Here is an 11,367-nt window from a genome sequence, read left to right on the forward strand (position 1 = left end):
GGTACCTATTTACTGCTAGGTAACAGGAGCATCAGGGTGAAAGAAACATTTTGCCCATTTGTCTCCGCCTCCACCCAGGATCAAACCGAGAACCTCAAGACAACGAATCCCAAGCGCTGTCCACCCAGCTGTCAGGTTCCTCCCAAATTTGGGGGTTTGGGATACCCCAAACTATGGAGAAGACAAGAAATCAAGGATGATACCAAGGCACAGGTCAAGGATGATACCTTGATACCAAATCAAGATGATACCAAAGCACAAATCAAGGATGATACCAAAGCACACAGGCAAACTTTTCTTCCATTGGAGTTTGTCAAGCAAACTCCAATGGAAAAAAAGTAGGATACAAATGGAAGAAAGTCTGACTGAACTTCAGAAAGGGCACACAGGAAAGATCAAGACCAAAACCTAAAAAGCAAAGATAAGGCGGCACCTGTCAATATTAAGAGATAATGGTTCATCATTAACCAATAATCCACAAAAAGCCAGGAGATAAAGAATATATTTAGCATGACAGATAAGGAAGATAGCTGGCAGAGGGATAGAAAGTGTTGGAAGGAATGTCAGGACATCCTATACTGGTAATGGGAGGACTCCCATAAATTCTCAGCAAAAAGATCTGTCACTTGCCCCCATACAAAGGTATCAACACCCAAAAAGTTAAACAGGTGTAGATTGGTGGAAAGATGTTAAGAATCCACTCAAGCTCAACTGTCATTTATCTGGATAAGAAGAGTGTCCAGGAAGAGCAGCAAACAAGGGGGGGGGGGTAGGGAACCAGGGCTCAATTGGCCACATGAGAGCCAACAGGATGTAGTCTACAAAGCTCTCCAACTTGGTCATCACAAGGAGCAGCATCTGTACTGGAGAAAAAAAGATACTGTCTCCCCCAACTGGTACTAGTCAAAATGCAGTGCATCTAATGTGAATGTCTCTGTCATGAGACTAAGGTATATGAATGTGAAGTTTGCGGATGGTGAAGCCAAACAGGTCCACCTTAGCTGGTTGAAGGACTAACATTTGCAAAGAAAGAAGACCATATCTGCCTGCTACTCTATCAAAAGTGCTCAACCTGGTAACTCGGGGCCATATTGATTGCGTCCTCTTCATCAGATATACAGTACAATTTGTGGGATGGTCAAATTTTTTAATTCTCTTCAACTCTTTCATATTTCCACTGGGCTCTGTGATCCAGCTCCTCTATGATTAATCTTCAGTGGCTCATTGTCTGACTTGTGGGGGTCACTTCTGTTCCTACTTTTATGGGTAAAGACTCTGCATATGGCTCGTCTTCTGGATTCTTGGGGTCTGTCTCTTTGCGTGGCTCACATGCATGGGTATGAACCGTAACCACTCGATTATCCAGGATTCGAACATCCGGAAAAGGCCCTTATACGGCCAAAATCGTGACCAGATAAAGTTATCTCAATATACGGCCAAAATGGCCATGGGAGCTGGATAAAAGCTGGTTTAGCCAGATAAAAAATCGGAACCGGTTAACTTGCTGCCGATGTTACACTATCCGGACAGTTAGCCAGATAATCATTGAATTGTCCAGATATGAAAGCCATGGGGCGGGCCGTACCGTATTAATCCCGTCTGGCTGTGGCTCGAGACGCATGGTGGAGGAGGGGGTGGGGTGGGTGGGTTGTGTCGGGTGTTGGGAGGGACCATCTGGGGGGATAAGGGGGGGATGGGGAGCGGCCTATACACTACAGTACAGGAATTACCATTAATTTTAGAACAATTCATTATAGCCAAAATCAAAAGAAATACTAGTAATTATGTAATAAAAAATACCATACAAGTTTCCTAAAACAATTTGCACAGGCTGAAGTTTCCCTCAAAAATAGTTTTGTTTTGTTTTCCTGCTGGTTGTTTATTGTTGTTAAAACAAATATTGTTGTGTTCCGTTTCCTATGTAATGTGCCTCCTTGCCCCGACTGGACCCGTCCATGCCTGGTCAACCCATGTGCTCTCGACCCTCGTATTACACCACAGTGCCGCGCCATTAGTGAAATACTGTATTTTGTTAAATAACTTTATTATTTTCATAGTAACTTTGAACATTTTTAGCCTAGACTGTGTCTGGTAGCAGCATGAATCATTCTGGAGGTGTTAAGAGGAAGAAGGTTGTTCTAACAATTAAGGACAAGTTACGTGTTATACAACTTTGTGAAAATGGCCGGTCAACTTCAAGTGTTGCCAAGTTATTTAATATTGGCACTAGTACTGTTTCTGATATAAGGAAACAAAAAGAGAAAATTATGAAATACATTTTAACCTGTGGAAGTGAAGGTGCAAGTACTAGCAGAGGGTGTGGTAGAAAGACTATGAAAACTTCGACGCATGTACAGTTGGACGAGGCTGTGTACAAGTGGTTTCCTCAGCACCGTACAACTGGCATGACAATTCGCGGCCCAGAAATACAAAATGCTGCAAGCAGGTTTGCAGCAAGCCTTGGAATAAAGGATTTCGAAGAGAGTGAAGGGTGGGTTGCAAGGTTCAAGGATAGGCACAATATTGTAAAGAGGAAAATTGTCGGTGAAAAATTGAGAGCAGATAAAAGTAGTGTAGAACCATTTAAACAGAAATTAAGAACATACATTTGGCAAATAATTTATATTCTTATCAAATTTATAATGCTGATGAAACTGGGCTGTATTGGAGGAGTTTATCAGAAAAAAACTATAGCAATGAGGAGTGAGGGTTGTGTGCCAGGCCGTAAGGTTAACATGGACAGGCTGTCGGCCATGATGTGTGCGAATGCCGACGGCACAGACAGAATCCCGTGTGCAATTATTGGCAAATCATCCCTCATCCCATCCCAAAATCCCTCCCAAATCATCCCAAATCCCTCCCCTACCACTGACACACCTCCCCCTCCCCCCAACCCATACACACAGAGACAAAACTTAAAGATGGTATTTTAAATGAGGTCATATTCCCAAGGGGCTACTCAATATGGAGACAGGACAGAAAAATTAGGAAAGGCGGTGGCGTTGCTGTGCTGGTGCAAGAACACCTAAAGGTGAAGGAAATAATGACTGCCAATCCACAATTAGTTGACATAATAGCACTAGAGATCTGCCAAGAGGATGATAAACTAATGATCATAAATGCATATAGTCCACCGCCAAGCAGCACATGGTCAAAGGAGGAGCTAGATAGTAAACGAGAAGGTGTTCTAACAATAATGAGAGAGATTATAGCGAGAGCAGATAACAATAGATCACGACTGTTGATAGTTGGTGACTTCAACTTGAAATCCATAGACTGGGAAGCTTATGAAGCTAAAACAATAGATTTTTGGACCTGTAGATTTGTAGACCTCATCCTGGACACATTCTTGTATCAACATGTTAAACAAGCTACGAGGACGAGGGAAGGAGACGTTCCCCCCATGCTAGATTTGATATTTACCAGGAAGGAGGAAGAGATATTTGACATTCAGGACCTTCCTCCCTTGGGTAAAAGTGACCATGTCTTTTTGGGAATAAAGTATGCAATGCGTTATAATCTGGAAGAAAATAAGGAGGTTGAAGCAGTTGAAAAACCTGATTTCAGGAGAGGACATTATGACGACCTTAGAAATTTTTTTAGTGAGTATAATTGGACAGACTTGATGCTAGGCAAGGAAGTGAATGAGATGTATGTCAAGTTTTGTTTTGATAAAGGCACAAAAAAATTTATACCAAAACAGAGATGTAGAACTGGGAAACAGGATTGGTTCAATAGAAATTGCGAGAGGGCCAGAGACCAAAAGACACAAAAATGGAATCAATACAGGAAGAGGCCAAACCCCCAAACATACCAGCGATACAAAGATGCGAGAAACAACTACACGGCAGTGAGGAGAGAGGCAGAAAGAAATTTTGAAAAGGGATTGCAGACAAATGTAAAACAGAACCAGGTCTATTCTATAAATTCATAAACAACAAATTGCAGGTAAAGGATAATATTCAGAGGTTGAAAATGGGAAATAGATTCACGGAAAATGAAAAGGAAATGTGTGAAACACTAAACGAAAAGTTCCTAAGTGTGTTTGGTTCCCTAAAGATTTCATTTTGTACAAACACAATACGAATTCTAGAGAACAACATAGAGCACATAGAGGTGTCTAGAGACGAAGTGGAAAAAATGCTCAAGGAGCAAAATAAGTACAAAGCAGTTGGTCCAGATGGAGTTTCACCATGGGTTCTGAGAAAATGTGCACCTGAGCTCAGCATTCCACTTCAACTGATTTTTCAGGCATCCCTGTGTACAGGAGTTGTAGCTGATGTGTGGAAAAAGGCTAACATAGTTCCAATCTACAAAAGTGGAAACAGGGAAGACCTCCCTTAATTAAAGACCTGTATCATTGACAAGTGTAATAGTCAAAATATTGGAAAAAATAATTAAAATTAATGGGTAGAACACCTGGAGGAAAACGATATAATATCAGACAGACTGTATGGTTTTCAATCTGGAAGATCCTGTGTAACGAACTTGCTCAGTTTTTATGATCGAGCCACAGAGATTTTACAGGAAAGAGATGGTTGGGTTGACTGCATCTATCTGGACCTAAAAAAGGCTTTCGACAGAGTTCCCCATAAGAGGTTGTTCTGGAAAGTGGAACATATTGGAGGAGTGACAGGTAAGCTACTAACATGGATGAAAAATTTCCTAACTGACAGAAAAATGAGGGCTATAATCAGAGGCAAGGTATCGGACTGGAGGAATGTCTTGAGTGGAGTACCACAGGGTTCAGTTCTTTGATGTGAAGACTGGTGGGGGTTGGGGGCCGTCGTCTTGCCACATTCTGTCGCCTCGTTTCGTGCGGCGCTGGCGGAGCCACTTCGGCTTGCTTTCGGTCTTGGTGTTGCTTCTGCACCGTTAGTTAGTAAGCTGTCTCGTGCGTTGTTTCACCTCCGGCCTGTTCGTGCGCCGCTTGCACTGTCCTGGTCTCTGGTCAGCATGCTGTGTCTTCTCCTCGGTTGGTGGTGCCCCTTTGGTTCCGGTTTGTTTTTTCGTCGGCCCGAGTACATTAAGTAACGTGGGGTTAGTGAGTATAAGGTTAAGTTGGAGTAGGTTAGTTTAAGGTGGGTTAGGTTAGGCTGTCATATTGCAGATCATTACGTCTAGGATATGATTGCATTGGCCTTCCTTAACGAGCCAGTAGTGCACCGTGTTGAGTACCTGGGAGCGGTCCACGTAATTACCCAAAGCTACCAAAAGCTTCCTAGCATTACATAAGTAATGGAGAAATATGATATATTTACTCACTGTAGCGTTGGTACTGAAGGTAGGACAAGAAAAAACATATTTTTACTCTTTAATAATATATGTTTATAACGAAATTAGACGAAACTAAGCAGCATGAGAGGCCATAGGAAGTCAACGATCTAAGTGACAATGTTGTGGAGCGACTTAGCCAAGATATATTGTTGCCTACAGGTTATATTATGTAAGATTTGGGGAGGTTAGGTTTAGTTAGGTTTTGTTAGGTTATGTTTGGGTAGGTTGGATAGGTTAGGTACGTACTGGAAGCTGATATGCCAGCAAACACTCTCCAAGCAACAATGTGTCTTGGACAAGTTGCTCCACAACATTGTCGATTGGACCGTTGACTTGCTTTGGCTTCACCAGCTTATTTTTGTTAAATTTTCTTTGAAATGATACTTTTTCAGAGTAAAAATATGGTTTTCCATGTTCTACATTCAGTTCTACTATAATGTTCTATCATTGTAATGAATAAATATATTATATTTATTCATTATTAACATAATGTTAGGAAGCTTTGGGTAGCTTGTTAGGAAGCTTTAAATAGATTTGAGTAGCTTGTTAGGAAGCTTTAAATAGCTTTGAGTAGCTTGTTAGGAAGCTTTAAATAGCTTTGAGTAGCTTTGGGTAATTAGACAGACCCCCTGGGAGTGGGAGGAGGATGTGTCATGAGAGTGTGGTTTGTGGTACTTCAATCAAAGTGCCAGGTTGCTGGGAGACTTGTACAGCTGAGGATTTCTTACGCTTAGTGCAAGTGGTTGTGGTTTGTGGCTGGTCAGCCTAGCAAGTGACTTGGGTAAGGCGTGCTAAGCAAACGATATGTATACAGCAATGGTAGCTGCGTTAAGTCGGATGTTATTGTCTGTAGATGTGGATGGGGTATGTGTTGGCTCAGCCTCAGCCTACCCGCCAAAGCCATAAAGATCAGGACATTACAGTAGTTAAAAACGGTCCGTCTAATTACCACAAGCTCCACAAGCTTCAGAAAGCTTCCTGGCAATACGTTAGTAATGAATAAATATGATATATTTACTTATTATAATGTTGGTGCTGAATGTACAACACGAAAAAACATAATTTTAATCTGAAAAAGTATCTTTTTATAGAGAAATTAGACGAAAATAAAAAGCTGGTGACGCCAAATCAAGTCGACGATCCAAGCTTCGGTTAGGTTAGGTTAGGTTTGGTTTAGTTAAGTTAGGTTAGGTTAGCGTAGGATAGGTTAGGATAGGTTAGGTTAGGTTTGGTTTAGTTAAGTTTGGTTAGGTTAGCGTAGGATAGGTTAGGATAGGTTAGGTTAGGTTAGGTTTGGTTTAGTTAGGTTAGTGTAGGATAGGTTAGGATAGGTTAGGTTAGGTTAGGTTTGGTTTAGTTAAGTTAGGTTAGGTTAGCGTAGGATAGGTTAGGTTAGGTTAGGTTAGGTCAGCCTAACTTAACATATCATATTTATTCATTACTAACGTATTGCCAGGAAGCTTTCTGAAGCTTGTGTAGCATGTGGTAGCTTGTGGTAATTAGACGGACCCGTTAAAAATCACGTTAGACAAAATTTTCAGGAAAATTGGAGGGACCTTTGACAAGCTGCCGGTTTCCTGTCCCTGTCTTAGCAACTAAATAGATTTCCCTCAGGTAAATTGAGGTGAAATTGATTGAAAACTATTAAGTTTTAGTCTAAGTGTTCCCCCCCCCCCCCACCTCACCTTGCCCGAAACGCTATGCATACTAGTGGCTTTAGGTACTTGATTTAAAGATAGAGGTATGTACTACCTCTATCTTTAAATCAAACAGAATGTTTGTGCTGTAACACTACAACTATACATGTACTTTTACTAAATAAATTATTATTATTATTATATTATTATTTTAGGTAAATCAGAGGTGACAGAGAGGCATCGCTAAGGTTCAATACATCAATAGCAGCACTTGGGGTACTTGACATGTCATACCACATCCTGATTAACACACCTTTGTTTTAGGTATGCAATATCGTCAGACAATAAGATGTAAATATACCGACAGAAGATTTTACTACAAACATAAATAACAATACACCGGGAATACGTTAGTTTGTTTACCTTATCAGCTGATTCACGGTGACTGGCATTCATATCAACACGATAAAAATAATGTTTATTCAGCGTTTTCTACAATACGAACTTATAGAGTACTTGTTACTTATGTAGTTTCTAAATATTTATTTATCATACCTAATAATCAAAATTAGCAAAAATTTATATTTTGAATTATTTACCTGAATTTACCTGAGGGCCACTATATCTCTCAATAACAATAATAATTTAGAAAAAGTACAAACGGAAAACCCGTTTTCCGAGAAAATGCCCAAAAGGGGGCATTTTCTCGGTTTTGGAAAAGTTGTTCAATGTCAACCCATATTTTTTGACTAGTTGTATATAAAAAGGGCTGCAATTGTTGCAAGTTTCAGTACTGCAGCGTAAATAGAAAGGGAGATATATTTGTTTTTTGTTTTTTTTCAACAAATTTTACACATTTTTGAGTGTGAATAAAAAAACACACCTTTCAGATATAATTATTCTATGACACTTTTCTGACACATTAGTATATAATAAAGGTTCGTAACTTATGGAGTTTCCAAAACATCTTTAGTTTTCCTAATACAAATATTCAAAGTTCCCCCCAAAAATTATGCAAATATGTCATGTTTATTGCTATTATAAAATCAATAAATGAACTTAGGAAAACACAATAAGTTGATAATGTAGAGACATTCACTCTACATATAAGGTGTAAGTTTCATGTAAATTGAATGAAAAATGGAAAAGTTATTCAAATATTTATGTTAGTTGATTTTTTTTTAAATATATAAGAAAATAATAAAGTCTAAGGTACTGCCATCTGTGGCTGACGGTTGACATCAACCAGTTTTCTCCAAAATTCCCCTCCCTGTCCAGCTCGTTGCTGCCGTGGAGGGGCTTGGTGAGCGGCTGCCGGAGTGTGATACTCCTTAGGGCAGTCGACAGTCCCCTGTCCTTTTGTTGCCTTGTGCTCTTGCTGCTGTCTTCACGAATTTTGCTGGATGCCTTATCCTTTTCCTTCTGTTTTGTTTTTCTCCCCCTTCCCTATTCTGCTCTCTGCTTGTCGTTTCTTGCCGACCTTTTGCTTGTTTTGTTCTTGTTTTAATCTCAATTAGTAATAAGTTTTAGTCTTTAATGTTTTTCCTGCCCGAAACGCTTTGCGTAATAGTGGCTTTAGGCATTGTATGTACTAGCTCTAACTATAAATCTATCATTTTTTGTATAACCTCTTGTATGTATATACTTTACCTGAATAAACATTTGAATTTGAATTTGAATTTTTTTATTATTCCTTTGGACTTCTAGCTATTTTGACGCCCGGGTGTTTGAGGAGGCATACTCTTGCACCCGTAGAACTGTAGTACCCAACGTCGCGAGCGAGGGGAACCTTTTATTGTCAATCCTCCTTTCGTCACTGAACCCACTCTCGACGGACTCACGGTTCTTAAGATGGCGTTTGTGGGGCGTATACTCACGACGCACCCCTGGGGGGCCCCCGACAAGATCGGCGATAGCTTCTTGTTGGGTGTCCTGCCTCTAATTGTGGCTCCATGGTTGGTGTGGGAGCACATTCGTGAATGAAAGTTTTTTCCTCGTTTTCATGGCTGATAATGTTTCCCTTGTTCCTTCTCAGGCTCGTGGGGTGGGCGACCAAGCCCCCGAGTCGGACTGTGTTGGAAGACCAGACCCTGTAGCCCCTGCTGCACTGGGCTCCGACGACCTGACTACTCCCCCCAGCTCCTCTCCCTCCTCTGCGGTAGGGTCGAGTACCCAGCCCCCAGTGGTGACCGCCTCGTCCCCTGGCACGGCTTCGTCTCTCATTGTGACTACTGCACCTTTTATTCCCCTCTGGGGGTTCTCAACGCCGTCCCCGCACGGCCGCACTCGCACGATCTCTTCCTACGCAACACGTAGGCGTCTCCTACGCTCGCGTGTTGCGTTCTACCTCGTCCTTCCCGTCTTCCTCAGTCTCACAACCGTTTCCAGGCCTTAAACCCGACCACACCCACCACCTCCTCCCCTATTCCTTTGTCTCCTGTCCCGGATAGTCTCCCTCACGGTTCTCCATCTGGGGTTCCCCCCTTCCTACCCAGTCCACCATATCTCCTTTGTCTTCTTCCCTATCTCTCCCCACTCTTTCTTCCCGACCCTCCCCCCAATCTCTTGACGCAGGCGATGAGTCACATAACGTGGCTGAAGTATGTTGACCAGACCACACACTAGAAGTTGAAGGGACGACGACGTTTCGGTCCGTCCTGGACCATTCTCAAGTCGATTCACTTGATCGACTTGAGAATGGTCCAGGACGGACCGAAACGTCGTCGTCCCTTCAACTTCTAGTGTGTGGTCTGGTCAACAATCTCTTGACCCTCCACGCCACCCGTCTGTCCAGGCTGATATCCATCATCCTCCCAGCAATCTTCGTGTTGTTCGCTCTCGTTCCTCTTCTCCTGCTGAGACCATTGAGTCTGTCGCCCAGTACGTTGTTACTGGAACGCCTGTTTCTTTGAGCCAGAAACGTAAGCCTGGCTCCTCTCCTTCTTCCTCTCCGGCGGGTAAGAAGGCTTCGCTCTCTTCCTCACCCCCTCCCTCTAACTCTGTCACTACATTCCCTCCCATTCCAGTGGTCGAACCCCCTGTCTCTGATATGGAGGTTTCTTCTGCCCCCGATTCTCTCTCTGTTGCTGCCCTTCCTGAGGTGCACTCCCTGATTTCTGCCCCCCCCCTCCTCCAACTGTCCTTGCCTGCCCCTCTCAGTTGTCTCCTCCTCCTCCGGACCCCGTCAGTCCGCCTCTGGTCTGTTCTCTCGCTCCCTTCCTCTCTCCTTACTAAGTTTACCCATGCCCCCTAACCCTGATTTTGCCGACCCTGCTCCTGATCCAGACCCTTATCCTGACCCTGCCTCTGATCCTGAGATTCTTTAATGAACTGTGTTCCTCTTTACCTTTATTTTTTCTTGTTCTCTGTTACTGTCCTTTCTCTTTATAATAATAATAATAATAATAATAATATTTATTTAGGTAAAGGTACATACATAAAGATATTTTACAAAGTTTGTTGGCTTTATAGATAGAGCTAGTACATACAATGCCTAAAGCCACTATTACGCAAAGCGTTTCGGGCAGGAAAAAAACACTACTGACTAAAGCTTAAAACTAATGGGTAAAAAGAACAAAATGTGTTGAGTACAAATAAAAATAGAGGTAAAAGAGGGGGGAACATTGTTGAAAAAGCAGCACAAATACAATTACAAATTATTACAGAAAATTACATTCAAACAGCGTTGATTTGAAAAACAAGAAAAAACAATAAACATACATGGGTTGACAATAGAGGGGTAAGGTAGGTTACAGGGAATTTATTAGGTATAGCTTCGTTTTTAACTTAAACTGGTTGAGAGAGGTACAGTCTTTAACATGGTTGGGAAGGTCATTCCACATTCTGGGCCCCTTGATTTGTAGAGCATTTCTAGTTTGATTAAGTCGTACTCTAGGAATATCAAAACTGTATTTATTTCTGGTGTGGTGCTCATGGGTTCTGTTACAACCTTCTATGAAGCTTTTGAGATCAGGATTGGCATTATAGTTTAGCGTCTTATATATGTATAATACACATGAGAGAATGTGCAGTGACTTAATGTCTAACATATTCAGAGATTTGAGTAGGGGTACCGAGTGATGTCTGGGGCCAGAATTGGATATTGTCCTAATAGCAGCTTTGTGTTGAGTAATTAGAGGACATAAGTGATTTTGGGTAGTAGAGCCCCAAGCACAAATACCATAGTTGAGATATGGATAGATAAGGGAGTAATAGAGAGTCACCAGGGCAGGGCGTGGTACATAATATCTGATCTTAGAAAGAATGCCCACAGTTTTTGAAACTTTTTTTGATATGTTTAGAATGTGTCCCTGGAAATTCAGCTTGTGGTCAATGAGAATGCCAAGGAATTTGCCATCTAATTTGTTACAAATTTGGGTATTGTTTATTTTGAGGTTTATTTGATTAGAGGATTTATTGCCAAACAGAATATAGAAAGTTTTGTCAATGTTAA

The 11,367-nt window shown here is 41.6% G+C and overlaps 1 protein-coding gene across 6 annotated transcripts in view; it reads right to left on the reverse strand.

Moving 5' to 3' along the window:
* The window catches only part of LOC123757282 (peroxisomal acyl-coenzyme A oxidase 3-like), a 546,669-nt gene extending 539,255 nt beyond the window's left edge, over positions 1 to 7,414 (reverse strand). For 3 of the 6 annotated variants that reach the window (XM_069323862.1, XM_069323857.1, XM_069323852.1), the window contains exon 1: positions 7,338 to 7,414. The gene's annotated coding sequence lies outside the window, so the exon portion shown is untranslated. Of the gene's footprint in view, positions 1 to 7,227 lie in introns of all 6 variants that reach the window. The other 3 variants (XM_069323856.1, XM_069323858.1, XM_069323853.1) reach the window with 3 other exon arrangements.
* Between the last annotated feature and the right edge of the window lie 3,953 nt (positions 7,415 to 11,367).

Source organism: Procambarus clarkii, chromosome 13 (assembly GCF_040958095.1).
Source record: "Procambarus clarkii isolate CNS0578487 chromosome 13, FALCON_Pclarkii_2.0, whole genome shotgun sequence".
Lineage (NCBI taxonomy): Eukaryota > Metazoa > Arthropoda > Malacostraca > Decapoda > Cambaridae > Procambarus > Procambarus clarkii.